We start from the raw sequence: 26,591 nt of genomic DNA, 5'->3' as shown, positions 1-26,591 counted from the left end.
CATTCAAATTATATTTTAAAAATATTGAATATGAAGCCTAAAGAAAATTGGATAGTTTATGGTAAAGTCTCTCGACCCTTAATTAATGCACTGATCAAATATTTCATTTTCTTTGTAACATTGAATGTATGTTTACGTTTCTTTTTTTATTTTGATGTTTTATAGGTCGTAATTAAGGTATTTCTAGTAACAATGTTAGAGCTGTTGGATAGATTATAAAAAAATAAATATGCACAGAAAAAAAAAAACAAAAAACAAAATATCTTTAAAAGATGATTAGCTTTCAAAGTTATAGTTGGGTTCATTGTAGAAGAAAGACATCTTATGCACAGGAGAAAACTTCAAACAGTCTTAATAATAATTTTTTCAAGGTCTTCCGTCTTCACGGAACAGTATAGTGATTCTACTCTTTCTATTATTATGTTGCCCCGAACGAAGTCGGGCGAGAGATTGTTTTGTTTTCTGAATCACAAATTCGATATACAAATGGTATGGTTGTATATATTAATAAAAAATAATTTAATGAAATGGATATTTAAAAACATTAGATTTTTTCCAAATAATTATATACATACAAAGTACTACAAGACAAACCAAGTGTACCCCCCCCCCCCAAACACACAACTTAAAATAATACGTACGATATATATATATATATATATATATATATATATATATATATATATATATATATATATATATATATATATATATATATATATATATATATATATATATATATATATAGAAAGCATTACAAAAACCAACAACACTGTATATCCTAAGGATGGAAATTTATATAAAGCCAAAAAATGACCAACGACACGAACAATAGAAATTGTCAAATTTTCGGGATGCCCTGTCCTTTCCCCAGGACAAAGAAAAAAACTTAAGTTAAGAAGTCATAAAAACAAAGGGAATAGAAAAACAAAAACGACTAGCACTACTACATGTACTAAACTACCAAACAATATTTATTTACAATGTTACATGTTGAATTTGAATTTTATAATCAGTTGTAAAGAAAAAAATCCGGACCGCTATGAAATACGTCCGGTCTCTCGGGCGTACTCTGGTGAATTCAACTTGTAACATTGTAACAAATTCAACATGTAACATTGTAAATAAATAGTGTTTGGTAGTTTAATTTACGAATTTAAAAAAAGAAACTTTAGAGAAAGAAAAATACTTTTAGGGGGTGTCTTTAAATCCTTCAACAATACCATTTACATCAATGAAATCATTACGGTACCATGTTTGACTCACAGTGCCAACATAATTCTAGAGACGTGGTTCAAAAGTATTACGACATATATTTATAATAAATTTTTAGTTTCAAAATAATATTTAAAATATACGGTTACATGGAAGTGTGAAAACAAATTATTTGTCTTTATCCCTTCATGCGTAAAGTCCAGCGAGGGTCTAGGAGATAATTGATAATGCAAGGTGAAGTAAGACAGAGTGCCGTAATTAAGAGATAATTAACTGTTCTGCCTTTTAAATTGAAAGACGATTTGTTTGATTAAAGTTTCAGTTAGATAGAATTTATGTTCTGATTTTCTGATTATCACAGATCTTCCTGTGTCGCAAAATTTTTAACTGTCTCTCACGCATAAAATTTAAATCGTTATTGTGTCGGGGAAATTTTACTGTCTCCGGAAAAATTTTACTGTGTCGAGGCCGACACAGTAAAACAGCTCATGGAGAACCCTGAGTTGTACTTGTGCAGTGCAGACTTTCAGTTTCAAAATGGCTACCGTTGCCAAGGATACGTGCGAAAAGTGAGGAATTTCGTCCGGGGATGTTCTTACTGGTCTGTTACAACGCACTTTGAACAAAAATTTCCTAGTGCGTTAATTTTGGGACCACGATAACGCACTTTGAAAAAAAAAATATTTCTTTTCAAAGTGCGTTAATGTCGAACATATTAAGCACTTTGAAATGTGCACGGCTTGGTCAATTTTCTTGCAAGTTTTAGGTATGATAAATAATTATTTGAACCTGATTGGATAACTTTTCGGTGATGACGTCAGGATCTGAGATATAGACTTTTTAAAGATTTTTAGGAGTTCTCTTATTTCCAAAGGTTCCCGTAACTGTTATAAATTGGAAATGGGTCTTTTAGAAATAATGGAGGAATGATTGTTTAATAGCACAGTTTAGTTTCTTATTTTCTTTTTCTTTTTTAAAATTTATCAAGTCTCTAATAAATTTGGTAGGTGTAGGTGTCAATAAGTGACTTAAAGCATCTCATTTTTCGTAGGGAAAAGGAAGCAATTAAGATTTTTCCATACCATGAAAATTCTCTCTCTCTCTTTCATCTATCTTTCTATCATATTCATGTATCTACATGTATCTATTGTGAACATATATGAAACAATAGTTGACTCATTTATTTGATAGAAAGAAAATAAACCTCATTCACATTACTCACTCGACTGAAATTTTTACCTCGTTCACCAACAACTTTTTCTCAAAAAAGTTATGCAGTCAGATTACTTATAAATCTGTAATTTGATATCATAAAATCGCTAGACATGTCAAATAGCATGTTTTAATTACCATGTAAATGCCTTTTTTTGAGGAATCATTGTGAATACATTTTGAATAAAGGTTATGCGGCTCTCTTCTGTAATATAATCAGGTGCGTATTTTTTTTTTTTTCAGGAAAGCTTATCTCAAATTTTTCATCTATTTTACGTTAACTCAAATTTATTGAGAGAAATAATAACAATGTCATACTAGTTATGTAAATACATGTATTTGTGTAGGAAAGATTTGGGCTGAGGGACCTCCTACCTGTCTTTTCCTCGTTCTCGATGAGGGTAGATCAATTCATCAGTTTTTTTGGAAGAAATATAACAAATTAATGCTGTCTATTACTAAAATGTAAGTCCAGAATTTTTGTATTATACGTATTTTTTCAAAGTGCGTTAAGTGTCTCCATGGTAAAATATGTTGATGTACACTCTTAACGCATTTTGAAAAAAACAAATTTCAAAGTGCGTTGATTTTGTCTAAAATTTAACGCACTTCGATTTTTTTTTTCAAAGTGCGTTGATTTTGTTCCAATTTTAACGCACTTTGAAAAAAAATTTCAAAGTGCGTAATTTTTTCAAAGTGCGTTGCCACACTGGTCCCTTGAACATTCACCTATAAACTTTACAGAAATGCTAATCAGTAATCGTAGTTGTGCGATTTCCATTTAAAATTTTCAAATTGTCAAGCGTTGCCATGGAAACAGAGGAAAAGTGGAACTTCTTTAACTTCAATTTTCTCAGTAACTGCTCAAGGAATCATCTTGAAACTTTAATGGATAATTCCTTGCATTGTGCAAAGTGATTTCTATTAAAAAAAAAACTGGACGCACACAGGTACCTTAGAAAGAAAATAGAAAAAAGGTATTATGCTCACATATGTACTCAGAGGTGGCTTTTCAGGGGTTTTTAGTCAAGTCTTCATGGATAATGCGTTTCAAATAGTCATTGTTATATTTGAAAGAATTTTGGAATAATTCTCTTCCAGTTTCATGATACGGGCATTTTCCGGGCATTTTCCTGATTTTTAAATGGAATTTTCTCCGCGGCAGATCTAAAGAACAGCTGAAGATATGAACTTGAGACTTCATTAGAGATGATCAAACATGACTTCTAGATTTGGGGAATTGCCTTTTTGTGCGTCGTCAATAGTTCCGGTAGCTAGCAGAAGCGATTTAAAAAATCAAAATTTTCAACTTTTTTGTCTCTCAATATGTTTTAATGATTTTACAAGAAATAAAAGAGACTCTTATAAGAAATGGTCCCATAAGCGTAATGGTCAATTTTCACGCGGACGACCTGGACTCAATCACCAGAATGTCTTGACTTTTTGTACCTTTTTCAGCTGAAATATAAGACTCTATCTTTGAAATGATACCTGGTATAATTTTCCGTTAGAATTACGAGATATATTTTACAATTTACGTTTTATAGTATTTTATGTATGAAGAAGTTAAAAGGAATGCACAACGTAATACAGATAGTGTTATGAGTGAGGAATCAACTTCTCTGATGACGGAGAAGGGACGGAAGGCCTACTTGTTGCAATGGCAACAAGTTTCTAGTTATTATGTTTTTTTGTAAAACATATATATTTTTAAAAGTAAGAAAAATCCTATCGTAAAACTCGTCCTTTACAAGGAGTAAAGTAAAACAAACTATTCACACTTTCCAAAGTAGAGTACACATATATATGTTGCAAGAATGATCATAATGGATTAATATTTCGAAAGTAGGTATTTGTAATGGGAATTCTTATACCACAATCATTTGTGATAGATTATATGATGCATCTTTGATTATTTTTTTTTATTATTAGCAGGACTGTTCAAAAAGTTCGCGGACTTTCATCATAAAACTTTAAAGACCTCACGGAGTCTGTCATGTCTGTTTTATATTTTTATGTTTTACAGATTATAGACGATAAGGGCCAAAAAACAACTAAACTGTTTAACAAACGAGAAGACTTTAACTTTTCCATCGTCACTTTTCCTTTTTTATGTAGTTATATCCCGCTATCACCTTCATATAATGTTTACATCTCACAACATACAATACTCCAAAGCATGCTCAATGTACGATCAATTTTGAAACCAAGGGAGGCTACTGACAGATAAGTATGTGTTACAGGGATTTCAACAAACGAATAAAGTCGGCATTATGTAAACTCTATGGTCGTTATAATGACCTTGTTAGCAAATATGACATTTGGTCGTATTTCGTATCTTGTTAGGCCTTTGTTTTCATACTGAATTTGACTACGGAATGTTTCGTCTACCCGATGAATACACAGGGCTCACGGTGGGTGTGACTGGTCATAAAGAAATCTCCTCCTAGGCACCTATTCCCACCTGAAATGTTCAGGGGTCCTTGTTTATGCCCACTCCTCAAAAAAAGGTTTAAAGATTTTTTTTTAGATCGATCACTGTTCATTACCTTCACCTTTTTTCTTCAAATAAGAACCCTTTAAGTTGTATTATAGGATACATATTTATTTATTTTTTTATTCTTATGAGGTCTGCTCAAGAAGTTCGCGGAGTACTTTCACAACCTTTTTACTTTCTTAATGTCATAATTATATTTATATTTGGTAAACATATTTTACAATACATTCAGACGGTATGCATGATCTGAATTTTAATTTTCAGATATACTAAAAGGAAAAAAGAAAACCATACATGTATTTTATACTATAACTTGGGCATTTTTTACTATATGACACAATGGCCTGTCTCTGTGAGACTATTGTGTGCAGTTTTCTAATTCTGACATCGTTGCATCCAAAATGATATAAACAGTTTTATTTACAGTATAATTTTCTTCCATCGGTTGATTAAACTAAATTTCCAGTCCATAAGTGGATTTTAAAAAAAAAAAAAAAAACTTTCTTGGTCATTAAAATTCCTACCAGATGCTGCTCATTCTCCTTATCCTTAAAACGCTGGTGTTCTTTGCAAAACATTCTAAACATGGCCCAGACTACATTTTATTATGTACACATTTCTAGTTAATTAATGTAAAACAAATTACGAACGCCTGTGACATTTTTCTTAGTTAATACTCTTCACATTCTTATCATTAAGCATCTTTTTAATTGTAATTTTTTTAAGTCCATATGATGTAGTATCGTAGATTGACCTGAACTGTATGTTTGAAGTAAAATATAAACATGAAAACTCTGCTTTTCGTTTATCGATTGGAAACTTTTTAGTGTTATGATCCGCAGTGCGCAATTATAGAAATAGAAATAGTGGGTAAGTAAAGAATTGTTTTCCTAGTTAGATATTACATGTCGTTTTCTTCCAGCGTAAATAGTAATTGTGGGAAAAAAAGATGTCGCTACTAAGCTCCAACTATCACAAAAGCAAGGATTTAGTTAATTGTCCATCTTCTTTTTTCTTCTTTTTTAAATCATGAAAGTCTTTTAGAAATGTCTGGAAACACAATTCCTTAGGGTACATCTACATATACATGCATTTTGAAGAAATAGACTAAAGCAATTTCCTGTTTATAGCCAATTTTATGATAATAAAACCGGTTCCACCTTATGGTCACCCTACACCACGTTTTTTGAATTTACTTCACAATAACATTTGTAGGGTGTTTGCTCAGGTATTTCATTTTGAAAGTGTCTTTGCTCTAATGAGGCAAAAAAAAAAAAATAAATAAAAAATAAAAAAATAAAAAAAATAAAAAATTCTTAGAAATTCAGTATGGCGTGGCATCTTTAAGGATCAAACTGTATTCAATTTCTCCTCGGATATTCAAAAAAATTACTAGAGATCGCAAAAAATGATCAAGAAAGGAGCACACGGCTAGTGTGACCGGTCACCAGGGAACGCTCACTCCTCCATGGCACTTGATCCCACATCTGATGCTTTAGAGGTCCGTGTTTGCTCTGCTCCAAAATTTGTATTGTTTTTTCATGTGCCAGGGAGGAATTAGCGTTCCCTGTAACAATTGTGTGATTATTTCTTATTGTAGCCATATTTCAACAGCTAATTAAAGATACATGTAACTGAAAGGCCACTGAAATGAATTTGCCATTCAGTGGTTGGGACGGTAACGGGAAGGTTATCGAAAAGCCACTTCATTCAGTGACTTTTCGTCAGTAACCTTTTAGTAGGTTACCATCCCATCGACTGAATGGTGTATTTTCATCCTGTGCTCACATTGAAAAAAAAAATTACACATAAACAACACACTTAAATACAGGAAACGATAAAATGATTTAATATAATATTCTCCTTTATGTGCCTAGTACTCCTGACAATGATTATCTAAAAGAATTTTGAAAAGTATATTTAGATATCTACTCAGAAAGCATACATGTAACTCGAAATGGCAAAGGAAATTCAGGGTCAATGTGCATATAACAGAGCAAGGGTGTAATTGATTTAACTTTTTTTTTTTACTTCAGCTGTAAGGTTTAGGTAAATTACTATAAAACCTCTTTCATATTTTACCAGATCTGGTCCAACTTATGGATATAATTTTATCTTATACCGAAAGGATTGAATAATACTTATTGTCGGAAAAAAAATTGCAAATCGCAAACTTTATTGCACTCACGAGATATCATGTTTGCAGTATTAGTAACTTAGACTGAAAATTCAATGTATTCTTATATCATTTTTTTAATGAACCGAGTGCTGATTGATTAAAAATATAATTTCAAAAAAATAGGGGGAAAAGTTTCGGTTAGGAATAATGGACGACAGTCATCTTGTGATCAGCAAAGTTTACTTGAGCCTACAGCTCAGATGAACTTCAAACATACAAAACATCGAAAATGATATTTTCTTCCGCAGATTTACAGGGAGCTTCAGTGGCTTACCGTCTAGGCGTCCTTATTTCCTTTTTTTTTAAGAAAAGAAAATATTTTTAATAAAAAGAAGGAAATGTCGATATATTTATATACACACATCAAAATAACTTGAAACATTTAGAACTAGATGTGATATCGTGTAAGAGTGGTCATTTAATTAATCATTTTCTAATTAATCAATAGATATCTAAATGTCTTGTTTTCTATTTGTATATATCTTATTTCAGGCTATAAATATTCTAAATGGTCAGTTAGTCGCAACGTGTAATGCTACAATATTATTTGCCTTAAGAGTCATAATAAGGTCCTGACCATGAGTTTCTATTTGGTTTTAGTTTTGTGTTCTTGTGTTTTATTGGCTTGTCAGATTCCCTCCAAATATTCTTGGTATTTCTGGTCACTTATTGTCGAGGAGAGGCCATATAGATTTAATTTGCATCTTACAAATTTGACCAACTTACTATGACGATTTCTTGATCTTCCGGTAAGCTAATATTTATTTACTAATGTTGACACATTTTTAATATATTTTGTTAATTGTGAAAGGTATAATTTCCATAGTGATTTCCATATCACTTTTGCACAGAAAGATAGATATTTTGAAAGTCAGATTTTTCAGAAGTTATTAGCTGGAAGGCATGTGTATTTTATAGTCTAGAATATGTAAAAACAAGATTATAACGAAGTGCCAGGGACAGCATGTTAAAAACCCTTGGGGATTGAAAATAACTTCGCTATAGGCATCAATTCATAATAAACATGTTTGCTATGAGCGTGGTTTACTGTATGTTTGATCATAAGAGAATTATATAAAGTATATTCTTATAGTTATCATCTGGACTCCCAGTCATTTAGAATGTAGATGCATTTAACTTGCGGGAGCTTGCCTCTTTCCTCAGAATGGTATGCTATTGTGTTTATGATCTGAAGCACAATAGAACACACTATGAAAATGGAATAAACTAATACCCCTTAAAAATAATTTGTACCAAGGGTATATAACTCAGTGCAGCTGGTAGCTGAGAAAAAATACATGTAGCTGCAAAGCTTCGTGAATGCTGTAGAAATAAAGAAAGGTGATATTTGAAGAAGATTAAGAAGTAAGCCCAGGCAGGGTATTTTTATTAGCTCACCAGCGGTTGCGGTATTTGGGTAATGAATTTGAGAGTCGGAAGTAGTAGATCCTACTAGATTGAGGCACCTGATTCCCTATATTGAGAGGAACCGTATACCAAGAACACGCGGTGACGGGTTAAGCAGTCGCATTAACTATTGAAATACAGTACCTGGTAAAACCTTTGTTATTTTAATTGACCATTGATTATAAACAAAAACATTAAACCCAGGAAGTTTTAAAGTAAAATTGTTATTGCCTTATCATCTTCCTCAGACAGAGTACAAGGAAAATTAAATATCCCTTTTAAAAAAAATCCTAATTAGTCAATGCATGTTAAGACAAACACGATTCAGATCTATTGTTTATTTACAAAAAGTTTGTTGTCTATAAATAAATTATTAGGTTAGATAGTACTGTATATTTTGTTGTAAAGTATTTCTCATTATTTGCAAAAAGTGTAATTCAGAGAGAGTATTTGATTATGTTTAAAGAATATAAAGAGTTATCTCTCTTTATGCATCAATGTGTATCACTGATTGTGTATAAATGATTTTATGATGTACTCTCAATATTGTTGTTATATATTTATCTGTGTAATAAACGATAAAACGAACCCTAAGAATTTAATTTATTCATCATCATATGCAGAAACCCTGTTACACTCGTACTCAAAATGATACTTTACAGATTTCAGAAATTAATAAGCCTTGAAAGAAGAATGACTTTGTCGGTAATAATGGCGACTGTGGATCGGTAAGACTAACCTAACTGAAGGCAATTTTGAGAATTCAACATGCAGAGCAAGGCGACACTTAGAAATCAATTTATTCGGCATCTGTTTGTCCTTCTGTCTGTCCTTCTGTCTACATCTGTGAAAGCTAATTATAAGGTTCAAATTTACTCATAAAATCACTACAATTCAGGAAATTCCATAGCCTTTGCGCCAGCGCATTGCTACTTACACGCTGTTACTCTTTTGCAAACAGTTCTATCGGGTCACCATTACAAAGTGTTTTTTTTTTAATTCACTCTTAATCACATTACCAACTGAACGTTAACCTTTAACTTTGCTGTTCAATACAAGAGAAACTGTACCTTTTTTTTTTTAAACAAATTACTTTATATAGTGCCTATTGTATTATACAAAGAATAGAAATTGATAAAAACCATAGCAATATCTTTGCTTGTACCTACCAAATCCATCGGTAATTTTTGTTGATAGTAAAAACCAAATCCAATATGAAGTCTCCATTTTGAATATAAGGAAGAAAAAATATTCGTGTTTTCTTTTTTCTTAAGTAAATCCAATGTTTATTTAAAGCCCATTTTTTCAGCTTGCAGCAAAATTCAACATCTTTGAAAATGAAAATAAATCATTTCTTTCAGTCGTTATACATTAGGAAGCAGTCTACACAACATTTTTAGAGAAGTTATGGAACTCATCCTTACAGTACAGCTATTTCCATCCCATTTGTTTCACTACATTTTTACCCTTAACTGTTAAAAAAATACGTCTTTAACAAATCAAAACTGTTTGTCCTTGGCAGTTTGTAATAAGTGTTCAATTGTACATGTAAACACGGAAAAGATATCATTGAATATTGGATAAAACTAACAAATTATTTCCTTATGTTTTGATTTTATGCAATATCAATATCATACAAATGAATACACAGTAATAATTGCACATATTGTTGCCAGACTGACACGTACTTTTTACAAATTGTAAAAATCACACACACACACACACCCTTGTTTGTAAATCCAGCCAACTGACTACATTTGAAATTTTACCTTCATCTCGCTTCACTGATTTAGAGGCTTGAAAAAGAGAAAGTAAGACCAGAATATACCGAGGTTAACCTTGGGATTTCTCTGTATCTACAGGAATTTTTGATATCTTTTACTTTAAGTATATTGAAATTCGACATGAATCTCACTACATTTTTACACTTATTGAACACACACGTGCAAATCAGTACAGCTAATTCAACCGTCAATTCACTACAAGGTTATAAACACACAGGAAAATCGCTACAACTAGTGATCATGTTTAATTATTTAATTGCACCGTTTATTTCATTTTATTTACTGGTATAAATGGTGTATGTATGTATAAGACAGTACACAAGATCAAAGAAAAAGATTGGATATACGGCAAAAATGTATGTAATCAGAGCTGTTCCCATGTTGACACATGCATGTATACAGCATGTACAGCGCCGGTCTAACATAAACTCTAATTAACATTAATCTCAGAGTCGATAATTGAAGATACCTTTTAATAATCAAGGACATCATTAATTTCTTTTATTATTAATAATGGAATGAACGATACTTTCGTTTAATGAAAGAATTGAAAAAAATATCTTTTTTTAAGACAATCTCTAAATTGATTCTTGCGAGTAAATTTTCCGCCACTGTATTGATAGGCCTATCTTCGATTCAATTGATAAGCGCATCAAATCAATTATTGCTCCCCTTTATTGAATAGTTGCGCGTATAAATTCAGCTGATGAGAGCAGTGGCGTAGCTAGGGAAAAAATTACTGTATTAAAAAAAAAGGCAAGGGGTCTGGGTCCGACTTGAGGCCCTCAGCGTGTCCAGGGCAAGCAGGGCCCTGGTTGGTGGCCCAGGGGGCGAAGCCCCCGGAAGCTCCTGTAATATAATGGTTTTCTATTTTTTATTATCGTAATTTTACTATGTATGAAGAAAAAAACCGAGTTTTGACAGAATCCACAAAATCTGTTTCTTCAAAAGCATTTCCGTTAGGATGAAGGCATTTCATTTTCATCAGTGAAATACTGCAGATCATACTTGTATCATCCGTTGAATAAAACTGATATTTTCACAGGTATTATTTTTACAATCAGAAATGCAGTAGTGCTACGTGGCAGCACAAGTTCGCCTTTTTAAAAATCAATGTACAAAAAAATATCAAATCTGTCATATTTTAACGTTCAAAATACCATTAAAGTTCAATTTTAATTAAAGTTGGCTATTTGTTCAAATTTACTGAGCCCTTTATTTCATTTTATTTTTTTTTTATCATTTCAAATGCACCTTACCTTCATCGCAATATTGTTTTGAATATTAATAGAGAGACAGTTATAGTAGAGAATAGAAAAAATAAATAAAAAATTATAAACAGAAAAATCGAATATATTTCACAAGAGAGTTTTTTTTTAATATTTATAATTTCAGGAGTGCGATATCCAACTACAAACATCGAATATCCATTTAAAATGCCATTACATTTTCAATTATTGATTGTTTTTAAAATGACGTACTCGTGCAACGCAGTAAATTTGTACTTCAAAATACCAGGGGAATGAAAAGTTTATATAATTGCTTTAAATTTAAGTTTTTATTTAAAAAAATTGTCCTTGATATTCAAAAAAAAAAAAAAAAAAAAAAAAAAAAGATTATAATAAAAGTAAATAAATTAGATTAAAACGAGAAGGAAACTGTATCAAAAATCCATTAAAAAACTGAAAATTTTATGGTTAATATGTATGAGTAAAATAAATCTGTAAAAGCCTAAGTCTTTTTCTTTTCAAATTTCATGTATTTTTTTATTTTTATCGGTAATTGAGCTTTCGAAATCATTTGTTGTTGAAAATTTGTGTATTCATTTGCGTTGTTGCGTAAAGGGCGCTACGCCACTGGAGAGGAATAGCTAATTTGATGCTCTCACTCATTCAGAAAATGTATTTCAAGCAGTATCCAAAGCATGTCTTGTTGTATCTTTTCTTTCCATGTAACATCTGTGCAAGATTCGTTAAGCTAAAGACTAGTCCCCTACTGGTAAAAACGGTTCTTTCCTCAACTGTCTGCCTGTCTGTCCCTCTGTAAGTCTGTCGCATGGCACTTGGTTTTCCGCCCTTTTTCTACAGCTTGCAAATATTGAACTGATGTTTGGTATGTCAGTCTACCTTTACTAAGTTACAGATCAAGTTTTAATTTCCGCTTTCAAGAGCTTTGACGGAATTACGGGCATATCATTTTTTAGGAGAACCAGATAACATTTGCTTGCATTGCATATGCAATACTCTCAAAATGCTTGTTAAAGTTACGAAAAAAGCTAAGCACCTAAATGGTCACTTTTGCTGATAATGAAGTAAAAAGCAGCATCCGAAGCAATACTGCTATTATCAGCAGTCAATATTAGTTGCTCGGCATTTAAGCTAGATAACTTGCGATTTATAAGTTCTTTCAAAATTTAGAGTAGTGGCATGTTTGTAATAAACATTCCTTCAGCATCGAATGTTCTTTAAATTTTTCCCGAAAAATCCCTGTGTCAAGAATCGTGTGGTCAGTTAGTTAAAAAAACAAACTCGAACGTCAATTCATCATAGTTTCAAAACAGTAAATATTCCGTGATCTGGGTAACCAAAAAAGTTAGTGGAATTAACTGTATTAATGATAATTCATTATCATTAATACCAAATGATAATCGCCCAAGTTCAAGTGCAAGTTCAGTTTATTCACCCAACCCAAAATAATAGTACATGGGATACATTTATATCACATATATATATATATATATATTTCATATAAACTGTTCAGAGGTACAATATCTATATATACAATGCAAAAACATGATATAAAATGAATGATGATAAAAATACTTCGCGGTTCCATTTTTAACCATTCTCAAGAGAAAATTCTTAAAAGATTACATATAGTTATATACCCTAATGTATAGTTAAGAAGATGCGAAGACTCCCTGACCGCTTGGTGAAATTGTGTTTTAACGCCCTACTGCTCAGATTGACCGGTGGGGGAGACTTTCAATGATTTGAAAATACGCTATCTAACAAGAAGCGCTATCTGTGGTTTAGCTAGAAAATGCTAAAATGCATGCTCTAAACGGACAGGGTGTCTCAAGCCGCCTCAATACCCTTAATAGATTCAGGGCAAAGCCCAGATGATGGCGCAGAGGAGTAAAGTCCCTGAAAGCTCCGGAATTTTGACGATGCAAAGCCAGTTTATTCATAGAAGAAATTGGAGAATAGATATATTTTTGTTCTTATTCTAGTGAGGCATACAGGGCGACTCAAATTTCTCGGTACTACATTAATAGAGTATTTGAAAATTTTTTAAAGAAGATAAATCAATCATAAGTTAATGAAATAGATTATAACGTGTACATAAACAGAAAATTTAAAAGGGCGTTTTGGGGATAACATTTTTGTATCATGTTTCTACAATGAATTTCAGTATAAATATGAAAGTAAAAATTAAGAGAAAAATTCATATACGAAGATGGCTTTCTATGCAAACTTCGTGATAATTATAATTTTGTCAATGATAAAATATCTACAACCTTTGATTTTGAGTATCCAATGCCCTGAAGGAGTATTAATTTTTTTAATCAATTTATTTTGGGGGAGACTAAACGATGTGCATGCTTGAGCATATAAGGAAATATGGAAGCTCTGCCATACCAGCCAAATTAACTTACTTTTTATGTTACTTGTGTTAAAGATATATTCCAATAAAGCATGTAAATTGAAATGATAAAAAAAACATGTGATAACTGGTTAGAAATTTTAAATATTTCAGCAATATTAATAATGCCATCACATTGTTGGGGCTCGAGTTAAATTCCACTGATGAGAAGAATGAATGAATTTAATTGCTGCTAATCACATGATGAGTTATACCAGTAACATACATAAAATTATACATTCCCAACACAAGCGTCACCATACTACATGTACAACACGCATAACAAATAACAAAATTACCACACATAATAAGCAACACTACTAACACACATGTCGAGTCACTATACTACTAACACACATGTCGAGTCACTACACTACTAACACACATGTCGAGTCACTACACTACTGATATATACATTACAAATAACAATTTTAAATCACACGATGAGCTATACCAGTGACACGTATAAAATTATACATTCCCAACACATGAGTCACCATATTACATGTACAACTCACATAACAAATAACAAAATTACCACACATAATAACACACGTCGAGTCACTACACTACTAACACACATGTCGAGTCACTACACTACTAACACAAGTCGAGTCACTACAGTACTAACACACATGTCGAGTCACTACACTACTAATTTATATTACAACTAACAATATTAAATCACACACAATGAGTTATTATACATTACCAACACATGGGTTGACTCAACATACTACATGTACAACTCACATAACAAACTTAGAGGTACTGTGAGCACTAAGCTCGCCAAATGATACCCCCCGCCTCCGATATGATTATAATGGCAAAGTCGGGAGGGGGGGGTAGGGATAAAGGCTACTACATGTATATAACACCGGTCATATTTCATTACCTGGACATCATAAATAACTGTTTAGAGTAGTGAACGAGGTATAAATGTTTTATAAAATACAAAATATTATATATGAATTATCGAAAAATTTTAGTCATATCTAGCTGCAGATCTATAGCTCTCCAATGGTCTGGAAAAAATTGAATGGTTGTTCATATTGACATGATGAGAAAATCTGGGAATAAAAGGGGGAAAATTATCATTTCCTGGAGGTTAAGAAAAGGTTTGAGTCCGGCCATTTTGAAGCAGTCGGTCGGGAGAGGACAAACAAACATTTTTTTAAAGACGACCACATCATATTCTGTATGGCCATGCCATACAGGTTTACGTATGAATTGATATTATTTAAATATCAGAAATGAGCGATATTCATAAATAATAGCATGTATGTTAATTAAGTTTCTGACTGAAGCATACCTGAGAATACAGAGGGGATATCTTTTATATCTAACTGAGTTTTTAAGTCCGTCCTGAGGCTTTCTCTAGGTTGCACACCAGTATCAAATTTCAATAATTATATATTAATTATTACCAAAATTACGAAAAGTATAGAAGACATAACTCGTCTAAAACAAACTCCTCGAGAAATTTCTTTTCAGACTTTATCAGACAATGCTTTCTAAGCATACAAAAAACAAAAAAACAAAAACATCCAGATAGGCAAGCGAGTTTATTGTCATCGAAGTCGAACAGGTGCTTGAAAAGGATGCACAGGACTTAACCACCCTTCCTTAAATACGGTATACCAAAAAAAAAAAAAATCAACACGATTGCTATGTTCTCACATCTGGTAAAATCAGAAAGCCAACATGTTGTTCTTGACCTCATAAAGAATATCAGATCCTTCTCCTTAATTGTTGAAACGGCCGATTTCGAGGGAAGTATTGAAAAATAATGTGCGTTGGCCACGTTTTGACGTAAACCTTTAGTTTTTACGCTATCGAATAAACTCTGTCCATAATTTTCACTTTTTAACAGAAAGATACACTGTGTCTGAAATACAGAGGGCCGACCTTTTACACCGTGTTTATCCCAACATACGGGGTGTATGCTATGTTGTGCACGGGGTATATGTTTTCGAAGCGATAAAAAGGGGGTCAATGTATGCTTTTTGTACAGTCAATATTTCAATTTATAGATATATTTAGCCGGAAAGCATATGCCTACGGAAGAAAGCATTATGTAAGAAGTATATGGATACCTATGAATCCACTGTATACTTTCTAGTTTTATCAAACACCTCAACACAATTCCGAGGATCAGAGCAAGATTGACGCTACATTGTGTTTATGATCAACTGTACCATAGTTAGCTGGGGTTTTTTTTCTTTTGTTAAAAGTGTAGGTTATATCTGTACATAACCAACAATACTATATGAGGTAACTACTACATATCAGAACAAGGCTTCGCTTAATCATCACTTTCATATTACTGTTAAATAAACGTTATCTATATAAATGTATGTATAAATTGTCTGTTTATAAAACAGTTCGTATTTAAAAATATTAACGAAAAGTCAATGTTGTGCCCGGGTTGTATGCAGCATGTTGCACCCGGTTAATCCAGATAACCCGAATCGTATCCTGCTGATGTCTGTATCTCAATGATAATGTTCAGAAAACCTACAGGTACAGATACAGGCTCACACATTGAACTAATTTTCAGTTAAAGGGGGGGGGGGGGGTGTTGCACATAAAAGAAAGTCCTCGATGCGCCAAAAAAAAAAAAAAAAAAAAAAGGATCAACTGATCTTATTATCGATCGGCCCAACTGTAAATATGCTTTATTTTCTATTCTTGAGTATATATTCGCAAACTTATAGCCCCTTCCCTCCTTCCCCATGCTTCAAAGAATTAAATCTATTCAACCATACTTTAATTCTGATGTATGTTTTCAACATTGAGTTACCTGTTTTAAGCTTGAGCATTAAATGTATTTTATTTCAGTAGTAGATATACATCGAATACATCATTAGGCAAATGTTTATTTTACCCTATCCATAAGTAAATAATTAAAATGTAATTATAAACTGAAAACAAAAGGCGATTGTTAAAACGAAATTGAAGAATAATAATTCGTATATTTTTTAAATCGGTTTTCGTATTGAAATCTACACTTGGAATAAGAAATATCTTAAAATATTCTACTAAAAATAGACTATAATAATATAATATACAATTTTAATGTATGGATATCATAATAGTACTACATGTGTAATTTGTTACTTGGCATAACTTATTAAAATAAAGAATTCAGAGCAATTGATATAAGGCAAATACATGACCATTACATTGCCATTGCTACCTACCTGCAGGTACAGGTATGATTACTTCACTCCCCCCCCCCCCCCCCCCACACACCCTTGTTTTATTACCTAAACACACAGACAGATTTAACACCTTTAATCGTCCCAATTTACACAAAGCAAACGCTGTAAAAAAAAAAAATAATAGCACCACATATGTGACACTTTTTACATTTATTTTTGGGGCATAAACAGCACAACTCAAAGCAGTTGAACAGGGAATAGCAAGTCCTGCTTTAGAGATCATATTGAACGACAAGGGCAAATAATTCTTTTTTCAAATGATATAAACTCATTCTCTAAAAAAATATGCGATTATCAAGGTTTATACAGGTAGCATTTTGCACCAAGTGGACCTTTAAACGTAAGCAGACCTTTTCTTATACGGGTTGGACCTTTTCTTAAAAAAGTTATCGTATTAGCGCCCCCGGATCTTTAAACGAGGCGGAACAAATAATATGCAACATCGGTCAATCGGTAGAGGTTGCTCACTCCTCCATGGCACCTGATCTGTTTACAGAGGTCTATGTTTGCTCTGCCCATAATCTGTTTTCATTAAATGAACTTTTGAGCATGATTACGGTTCAGGGGGTCGTAACATAAAGGTACTTAAGTCTAAGACCATGCTTAAGTAGGACTTCAGTACAGTCTTAAACTTAAGACCATAACTAGAAGCGTGCTAAGATTTGACATTCTAAGCAAAACTTAGGCGGTCGGTAGAGGTGACTTAAGTATGTTTTAACTTCTTTGAACACATATTTAGAACTATTTAAAGGTTGGCTTTCGACGTCAAAACATTCCTCTATTCATGTATGCATTAAAGAAAATAATTTTCTCTATTTAATACTGGTATAAGAATTTTATTTTTTCGTCGGGGGAAGGGGGGGGGGTGATATTGATCACTTATTCCAATTTCACTCTCCAAATGACATTCATGTAAATGCAAAATTTTATTTTTGGGATACGATTGAATGTTAGTGGGACCTAGGTTATAAACACTATTATAAGTAAATTGTACACAGTAATCATTGATTTGTTTGTTCACTGTGAAAAAATGATACAGATTAAAAAAAAAAAAACAGAAAAATTGTCGTTGAATGCTTATTAGAAAACTAATAGTGTCTGTAAATTAGATTAAACGTAGAATGCAACAAGCGTGGATTCAGACAGAGTCCACTAATATGAGAGAGAGAGAGAGAGAGATATGTTGGAGGTATACGAAAAATTATCTTCTTTTCCATCGTTGATTAGAATTGTAAATAAGTATAATTATCATAAAACGTCTGCCGTCTTTGCCTACTGAAATGGGCTGATACATCGGAGTAAAAAGAATTTAATATGTCCCTATTGTTATGCCCCCGTAATCGAAGATTCGGGGGCATATAGTTTTTGCCCTGTCCGTCCGTCTGTTTGTCTGTCTATCTGTCTAGCTGTCTGTTTGCGACAAGACCTTTCTTTAGGTACCATCATATTTGACCTTTTGACCTTGACCTTGGAGTTTGACCCACTTTTGCAAAATTTTATGAGACTTTAACCTTGGCCATAACTTTTGAACAGTTGGAGCTTAGGCTTTCAAACTTCATATGTGTATTTCTTGTGACGAGACCTTCCTTTGGGTACCAACATCTTTTACTTTTTGACCTTGACCTTGGAGTTTGACCTACTGTTGAAAAAACTTTAACCTTGACCACTTTTGAACAGTTTGAGCTAGGTCTTTCATACTTCATATGTGTACTCCTTGTGACAATCTTCTTTGGATACCAACAGCTTTGACCTCTTGACCTTGACCTTGGAGTTTGACCTACTTCAATTTTGAGAAATTTTAACCTTGGCAATAACTTTTGAACAGTTAGTGCTAGGGTTTTCATACTTCACATATGCATTTCTTGTCACAAGAACTTCCTCTTAGGTACCAACAACTTTGACCCTTTGACCTTGACCTTGGAGTTTGACCTACTTTTGAAAAACTTTAACCTTGGTCATAACTTTTGAACAGTTGGTGTTAGGGCTTTCATACTTCACATGTATATTCTTTGTGACAAGACCTTCCTTTGAATACCAACAAGTTTGGCATTGACTTTGACCTGAAGTTTGACCTACTTTTAAAAAATTTAAACCTTGGCCATAACATTTGAACGTTTGGTTCTAGGGCTTTCACATGTCCGATCATGTGAATCACTTGTGACAAGACCTTCCCTTGGGCACCATTTGACCTTGACCTTGCTTTTTTACTTACTTTGAAAAAACTTTAACCTTTGCCATAACTTTTCAACGGTTTGTACTAGGGCTTTCATATTTCACAGGTATATTTCTCGAGACAAGACCTTCTTTGGCTACCAACATTTTTGATTTCTTGACCTAGATTTTGACTTGCATTTGAGAAACTTTAACCTTTGCCATAAGCTGCCATACGGGGGCATCTGTGTTCACAAACACATCTTGTTTTATTAAGAGTTTCAATTTCAAATACATAGACGTTCGGTTATCGTGCAATGTCTGCGAGAATGACAATTTGAAACCAAGTGAACATTTGTCAACACAAAAGAATAACGACAAACGGTAAACTGAAAACATTGCAGTCTCGAGTGATAAACAATATTCAGGCATTTACAGTGAACCACTATTTTGTGTCCGTGCAATATTTGTTTTCAAATATTCAGACTAATTTAAACAGAATATTTTTAATACGAAATCTAATCTAACCTTGCTAAAACTGATAGGTAAGGACGTCAACTTAAATATATGTGTAATTAAAAACGCAACTAAATCATTTTTTTTTAGAAATACATGTTATATATAAATGAATATGAAAATTAGGATGATTCATAAAATATTTTGAACACAAGTTTGACTTAGTTCATTAAATTATGTTACGGTTTAAGACAAATTTAAGTAGTACTTAGGCAGGTCTTAAGATTGCGCCTAAAACACATACTTATGACCCTACGTAAGTCAAAAACTTAGCAAGCTTTATGTTACGACCCCCAGATCTTTAAGTTAATAGTAATACTAAAGACATTAGAAAATAACGTCAGTTTTTAGTTACGTCAGAGATTCTGTGCGCATTTTGAAATCCATTAAGACAGGGATTTTTTGCATTCAGGGTAAGTTCAACAATCAAAACCAAATACATTTGCGAATAGAAAAAAAAAATCCGGAACCTTTCGGAGAGCCGTGGACAAATTCAATTGTAATCTCCTGTTTTATTCTTTACACTTTAATGCTCGTTTTATATAGCTTTTTATTTTCTCAATATCGGAACTTGCAGGACGGTAAGGGGTCTTTGGAGCCTTTCATCATATTCAGAGTTAATAAAGAAACAAAATTATGAATTTCGATACACACCCCATTTCAGGAAACACGACCCCTTGTAAGTAGGGACGTTATATATATATATATATATATATATATATATATATATATATATATATATATATATATATATATATATATATATATATATATATATATATATATATATACATATATATATATATATATATATATACATACATATATATATATATATATATATATATATATATATATATATATATATATATATATATATATATATATATATATATATATATATATATATATATATATATATGCATGTGAAGGAAAACTGCATGTTGATAAAAGTGTTTAACTTCACCCTTATCCCACCTTTTCGTCCCCCACGAAATATATTTATAATTACATGTACATGTAAATGAAAGTCAAACAAAGTGAAGAGAATTGACCCACTTTATTTTTACATTGTTCTATCCGTAGTAGTATAGTCGGTGTTAGAAACATGCATTACATTTGAATTAAGAAAATTGTAACAATCTTTCATTTAGGCACAAACTGAACATAATCTGGTATGACGTATTAAGTTATTTAAAGTTATTTAAAAAGTCATACAAGAATTATACATGTGCTACATGTAGTTAAGGCATCGATCGATGTGTATTATTTCCGAAGCCCTTCGTAAACTTATTTCCGTGATTTTTTTTAAAAATCAACTCAGATTTTTCAACTCAGAGAGACAAGAAGGGCGTTCTAATGAAATTTAAGAAAAAAGCTACAGCTACATGCATGGGAGCAATCTATTCAGCTACTCCTGTTTGTATCTTAATCTGCTTAATTGTGTAATTTTTATTTTATCTATGTACCAGTGATCCAGATAACATATTTGCGGAATCGTAATACATTTTCCCCCTTATTATGCGGAATCGTAATAAAAAAATATTCGAGAAATTGTAACTCATTTTTTTTGCCGAAAGATATTATCAATATGCGAAAACGTTGAACACCGCTTCACTGAAAGATAAGTGATATCCAACAAGAAGACAAAGGACAAAAAGAAATATATATATGTATAATCTCGTTTTCCTACGCATGTTCAAATGGTTGGGGTTTCTCCCTCTTTTTTGTGGCCCGAATGTAGAACGCAAATTTCAGCAAAATGTACCAGAAATTAGGGAAAGGGCCCAACCACCTAACCCCCCAAATAAGATTTTCTAGTTTAGTCAATAGGTTAAGGTTTTTTTTCCTGCTTGTCAAACTGTTTTGGAGCGCCCCACCCCCGTTAAAAATCGATTTTTAACCAGCAAAAAGGAAGAAAAAAATAACAACAGGCCTTATATTAAAATTTCCTATGTACATTAACAACAGTTATTTTCTCGGGAGAATAAAAAAACACTAGGGGGCATCCCTGTACCCCTTCGATACTGCATGCTCAAGATCATAGTATTTCCCGGTTTAATATCAAGGCTAGAACGTAAACGTTAATGTAGAAAGGAAACTTGTCCCATTCATATTCAAAAATCATTCTGTGTGGCTCCAAAAAACCAATTTCCCACTAAATATGCTTTACTGACAACTTTAAAAACAAATCATCAACCAGTACCATTCAATAAAATAAATGAATCAAATCTGTTGAAGATGCCATTCCTGAAAACGTAATTTTAGAAAAATATAACTTTTCCGTGAACTTTAAAGATTGAGAAAAATATTATCTCAGAGCGGGGGATTGTCCCCGCCTTGTACGCCCCTTTTCTTTTAAGAGGTCTTTTAGGTAATTTCACAATAATGTGCATTATAAAACCGCCATCGTTATTTTGATCTAACTATACCATGATATTTTAGTAGGGATATTTCCTACAGTTGATTGATTGATTGTATGTTGTTTAACGTTCCATTCGAGAATTTCCTACAGTTGAAGTCAAGCATTTATCATTTAAAATTTACAGCATGCGACCGACAAACATTTATCTGCTTTTATATACACTGTACATCAGTTTGCATTGGTCTATAATTCTTACCCAATTTGATCTTCCCAGAACCCCTTCGCCCAAGCAGGATTACACGTTATATACTTTTATCATACCTCTACTGATTTTTTCTCTATATAACATTAGATCGTTAGACGTGACTAATTCCCTAGAAATCTTTATGAATGGACTAATCCCCGTGCGTTAGTCAAGTGAGCTAATCCCTGCATCAAAAGCTAATTCCCGGTTATCTGTAATCCTCTAGATTTTACTTTTACATTGGTATGATATGTGAATGGACTAATCCCCGTGTGTTAGCAAGTAAGTGAGCTAATCCCTGCTATGAAATCATACTACCTGAATCCTCTAAATTTTACGTTTGTATCAGTATAATAAAACAGTTAAAAGTATATCATTGCGGGAGTTAGCAAGATTTTAGTTCCTCTCGACCAGGACTATTAATTGATATTATTTCATTATTCACAAAACAATTGTTTTTGTTCTTCTATGTACATATATATATTATTGTAAAACTTTGTAAATGTTGTATGGCTATTCAGATTTTATGTATGGGAGAGGACTATCTAAGTTTTTGGAACTTGTGTCCAATCCCTTTGACATATTGTCAATAAAAAATGTTCAAAACAAAAACAACTGGAATCTTGCTAACTCCCTCAATGATATACTTTAACTGTAAAATAAGTATCCACCATTCTGGTCATAAAATCATTTCTAGATATTTAATACTGCAAAAGTTAGTTCTATTCTGCAATCTAATGAAAAAATAAACATATACAAGGAAAATTAAATTTCTGTTTATTTCAAAAATTAAAATCACAAATTATGCTCATTCAAAATTCAGTCAAAATATGATCTATTCATGCAGCTTACATTACATTAGAAATTCAAACATAAGTTTATCAATGGAGGTTGATATAATATCATATTTAGCATTGTTTTAATAATTATCTACACATCATAAAAAAAGTGTCTTTTTATATTATGCTTATGTATAGCAAGAGGCTACTCTAACTTACACAATAAGTCAACACTCTTTTAAATTAAACTAACTCAACATGAAAACACATAATGAGCTACACTACTTACACACATATTGAGTCACTACATGACTATTACACATAAAAAATAACATTAGTACACAAAAATGAGCTACACTACCGCAGGTAAAATTCTACATTCCCAACACAAAATGAGTCCCATGCTACATGTACAACACACATACCAAAATAACAATACAAATATATGTATTACAAATAACAAATAATATTTAAACACACAATGAGCTATACCAGTAACACACTTAAAATTATACGTTCCTGACGTATGAGTCACCATACTATATGTACAACACACAAAACAAACAAAAATTACCACACATAATAAGCTACACTACTAACACACATGTTAAGTCACTACACTACTAACACACATGTCAAGTAACTACACTACTAACACACATGTCGAGTCACTACACTGCTAACACACATGTCGAGTCACTACACTACTGATATATACATTACAAATAAAAATTTTAAATCACACGATGAGTTATAAAAGTAACACACTTAAAATTATACATTCCCGACACATGAGTCACCATAATATATGTACAACACACATAACAAATAACAAAATTACCACACATCATAAGCTACAGTACTAACACACATGTTAAGTCACTACACTACTAACACACATGTCGAGTCACTACACTACTAACACACGTCGAGTCACTACACTAGTGATATATACATTACAAATAACAATTTTAAATCACACGATGAGTTATAAAAGTAACACACTTAAAATTATACATTCCTGACACATGAGTCACCATATTATCTACATGTATATGTGCAACACACATAACAAATAACAAAATTACCACACATCATAAGCTACACACATGTCGAGTCACTACACTACTAACACACGTCGAGTCACTACACTAGTGATATATACATTACAAATAACAATTTTAAATCACACGATGAGTAATAAAAGTAACACACTTAAAATTATACATTCCTGACACATGAGTCACCATATTATCTACATATATATGTGCAACAGACATAACAAATAACAAAATTACCACACATCATAAGCTACACACATGTCGAGTCACTACACTACTAACACACATGTCGAGTCACTACACTACTAACACACAAGTCGAGTCAATACAGTACTAACACACATGTAGAGTTTCTACACTACTAATGTATACAGTAAAACTTTTCTAATCCGAACACCACTGGTTCTAAAGAAATTGACTGGATTAGACAACATTCTGGATTAGACAACATTTAATACAATTGAATCTACTGCAGGTGACTTAAAGTTAACACTGTATTAGTCAAGATTTTGGAGTACACAACATCCGGATAAGACAAGTTTCACTGTATATTACAAATAACAATATAAAAACACATGAGGAGCTTTACCAATAACACACATAAAATTACATATTCCCAACACATAATGATTCACAATACTACATGTACAACACACATAACAAATAACAAAATTACCACACATCATAAGCTTAACAATACTAACACACATGTCGAGTCGCTACACTACTAACACACGTCGAGTCACTACACTACTTACACACATGTCGAGTCACTACACTACTGATATATACATTACAAATAACAACATTAACTCACATGATGAGCTATACCAGTAACACGTATAAAACAAGTTCTGTGAGCCAATGCTCATTGGTAATCCCCCCACCGTGATGTGAATATACATTATCATGTGAATATACAAAAGTTCAGCTATGGACAGACGCACGGATAAACAGGCCTTGAGACCATAAACTGAGAACAGACTTAAGTCAAAATTTTGATTTTGAATATCTTGAGTTTTATTTAACATGCATACTTAAAATTTTGCAGGTTTGTATAATATTCCAGTATAAACATATGATAAAAATTTTGTTCTGTTATCAAAATTATTCCCAAAGTTATTTGGATTTGAAATTTTGACTTAAGTCTGTTCTCAGTTTATGGTCTTGACATCAGATTCATACAAAAATAAATCCCACCATATGGCATGTCTCAACAAGAGTGTGCTAAAATTTCAAGCATCTGCAATGAGTTGTTGCTTAGAAAACTTTGACAAAAATTTGTTCCATATTATACAGACAGATGCACAGATAAACAGGAAGTTGACATCAAATTCAGAAATGAATCCCATCATATGGCATGCCTAAACAAAAAGTGTGTAAACTTTCATGCATCTGCAATAAGTAGTTGATGAGAAAACTGCAACAAAAATTTGTTATGTATGGTATAGACAGACACACAGATAAACAGGAAGTTGACATCAGACTTGTATAAAAATGAATCTCAAAATATGGCATGCCAAAACAAAGAATGTGCTAAAATTTCAAGCATCTGCTATGCCTATATGTAACTACTGAAAAAACTGCAAAGAAAATTTGTTATGTATGATACAGACAGACGCACAGATAAAGAGGAAGTTAATTGGCATCAAATTCATAAAAAAATGAATCGCACCATATGGCATGCCTCAGCAAAGAGTGTGCGAAAATTTCAAGCGATAAGTAGTTGCTGAGAAAACTGAGACGAAAATTTGTTATGTCTGGTACGGAGAGACACATGGATAAACAGGAAGTTGACATCAGATTTGTATAAAAATGAATCCCACCATATGGCAAGCCTAAACAAAGAGTGTGCTAAAATTTCAAGCATCTGCAATGAGTAGTTGCTGAGAAAAATGTGACCTAAAATTTGTTATGGACAGACAGACACACACACACACACAGCTAGACACAAAAGGATAAAACAGTATACCCCCCTCTCCTTCGGAGCGAGGGTATATATAATTATACATTTCAAACACATAAGTCACCATACTACATGTACAACACACATAACAAATAACAAAATGACCACACATAATAAGCTACAGTACTAACACACATGTTAAGTCACTACACTACTAACACACATGTCGAGTCACTACACTACTTACACACTTGTCGAGTCACTACAATACTAATATATACACTACAAATAGCAATACTAAAACACACGATGAGCTAGTAACACACATAAAATTATACATTTCCAACACACGAGTCACCATACTACATGTACAACTTACATAACAAATAACAAAATTACCACACAT

The 26,591-nt window shown here is 32.3% G+C and overlaps 1 protein-coding gene across 1 annotated transcript in view; it reads right to left on the bottom strand.

Moving 5' to 3' along the window:
• Positions 1-26,591, bottom strand: part of LOC133189389 (receptor-type tyrosine-protein phosphatase kappa-like) — a 326,872-nt gene that overhangs the window by 210,362 nt on the left and 89,919 nt on the right. The gene's annotated exons all lie outside the window — the stretch shown is intronic.

Source organism: Saccostrea echinata, unplaced genomic scaffold, assembly GCF_033153115.1.
Source record: "Saccostrea echinata isolate AGI-Se365-2 ecotype Australia unplaced genomic scaffold, CSIRO_AGI_Sech_v1 ptg000018l, whole genome shotgun sequence".
Taxonomy (NCBI): Eukaryota; Metazoa; Mollusca; class Bivalvia; order Ostreida; family Ostreidae; genus Saccostrea; species Saccostrea echinata.
This window is presented reverse-complemented; position numbering and strand designations above follow the sequence as displayed.